The sequence below is a fragment of the Elephantulus edwardii genome, unplaced genomic scaffold (genome assembly GCF_000299155.1).
Source record: "Elephantulus edwardii isolate Elephantulus edwardi_28Jun2011 unplaced genomic scaffold, EleEdw1.0 scaffold00007, whole genome shotgun sequence".
Classification (NCBI taxonomy): domain Eukaryota; kingdom Metazoa; phylum Chordata; class Mammalia; order Macroscelidea; family Macroscelididae; genus Elephantulus; species Elephantulus edwardii.
Genome location: NW_006399757.1, coordinates 7,582,077 through 7,584,200, shown reverse-complemented (window position 1 = coordinate 7,584,200; position 2,124 = coordinate 7,582,077). Strand labels below are relative to the sequence as shown.

Below are 2,124 nucleotides of genomic sequence, written 5' to 3'. Positions count from 1 at the left end.
TCTGAACAAAGATAGGTCACCAAGTTGAAAGTTCTTCATTCTTCCAAAACTGTGCATGATATAGACGGACCTGGAGAGTATAGTGAAATGTTTCTGCCATCGGGGCCTTATATTTATTTTCTTTTTTTTTTTTTTTAATCACTCTTATTTGTAATGTTCCGGGTTTGCTGTAGCAGGGCTGGCGCTCCCTGTCAGACTCAATTTTATAAGTTTTCAATTGGCTGGTGAGGCCAATAGGGATACTTGGTCTTTTCTAACTTGCTTTCCAGGAAAGCTTCACTCAAGTCCTCAGTGGTCATCTGCTCAAACAGAATGATGTTCCTCATCTTCTCCAGCTGCTTCTCATATTCCTCAATCCTAGTCTTGGAGAGCGACACAAACTCTGCACAACTCTTCATGCCTTCTTTTTCTTTGGCATCTATCAGGGCTCTCTGCTTATCCTCTCGCACAGGAACCTTAAGGGCATTAAACTTCTTCTCAAAGTCTGCCACTAAGCCAGCCTTGGCCACGTTGGTGGCACCTCAGGGAAAGCAGCCAACCTGGAGGTGAGAACCTCCTAGGATTTCAGGGGGTTAGCAATAACCTTCTGGTTTCAGGGTATGATCTCCTCAAAAGCTATCCAGTCAATGGCTTTCAGAGTAAGTTTTTGCTTAGTCATTTGGAGATCCATCAGTGACCCTCGGGGCCTTATATTTCTAGAGATCTGGTGGTGTAGTCTTTAGCTTGTTACTCTGATGAGAACCTTCAGTATTTTTAATCCTCCAGTGCTTCTGGGGTAGAAAGACAGACAATCTCCTTCTCTTGATTTATAGCCTCAAAAGCCTGATGAAGAGTCATTTTGAGTCAGAATCCGCTGGACAATAGTGAGTTTGTGTCTGTTTGATTTTGGATTGGGGTTTGTGTGTATGTGCATGTGTTGTTGGTTTGCTGTTTTTATTTTTAATTCTCAGAAGCAAATCTACATACCTTAAAGCTTTGATCTACAACTGCATTTCTTTAACAATACACTTGCTTCAAATGACAAAAATATGACCATAGCTAATCACACATCTCTGATGCACTTCTTTTCTGATTTTGAACCATGCAGTGTTTCCCTGCTCTGTTCTGAAGGCTTCCTGGTTCAAGTATAGGTTTCTCATGAGCACAATCAAGTGTTCTGGGATTCACATTATTCTCAAGATAAGCATTAGCCAAAATTTGTTGTGAGACACATAGGCAAATCCTTTGCATAGTCAATGAAACACAGAGGCATCCCTCGGGTACTTTTTGCTTTTGGTCAAGATCCATCTGACATTGGCGATGATGTCACTAGTCTCATGGCCTCTTCTAAACCCTGCTTAAGCCCAACTTTCTTGATAGGGCAGGGTTCCAGGCTGTTGTGCATAGGGTCACTATGAGTCATAGTCGATTTGAAGACACATAACAACAACAACCGCCACCAAAAAGCTGTGGTGACATATTTGTGCTTGGTTATCCTGTTAGCATTTCCAATGATTCAAATCCATCCGTGGTCTCAGACGATGAAGTTGGGTAACTTGATGGAGGATTGATATGAATAGAATATTATATGATAGAAGTGAATGATGAGTGAGGGAATCCATAACCAATAACCTGTGTACTGTATGAGGATCTAATAATTCCTGTATGTTTCCCTCTGTGTGCTTGTATTACACTAACGATTTATCAAGTTTAAACATTGAAGCCCCTCTTGTACAGTCTTAGAAGAGTTAGGCTACCTCAGTTGACCAGTACAACACAATCAGTCTTTCTCTCATCCTTACTTCTTCCCAGTGCTGAACTCAGCTTTCTTTAACTGGTGAAAGTGGAGTGTCATTTCATAAGCATTTGCCTGATTTTGTCAGTTGCAGAAGTGCTCCAAAATGGCTGTGATAACACTAATCTCAAAGGATTATTTCCAAGTTGTCAGAGATGAAACCTGCATCTATTTCCTTTCATGTCTGCCAAGGAGCTAGAAGATACTTCTTAGAAAGGGCTAGTGACTAAATGTTATACACATGTGCCTGATATTCTAAGCAAGCATCACTTGTCCTTGTTATGACTCTCATAAGAACATAACAGATGCAAAGATGAAATAAGGTAAAAGACTTAGCACAACTTTCCTTA

General features: G+C 40.7%; 1 pseudogene; it reads right to left on the bottom strand.

The window, feature by feature from the left end:
• Window positions 1–203: 203 nt before the first annotated feature.
• LOC102874896 lies at window positions 204–658 on the bottom strand (annotated as a pseudogene).
• Window positions 659–2,124: the final 1,466 nt, after the last annotated feature.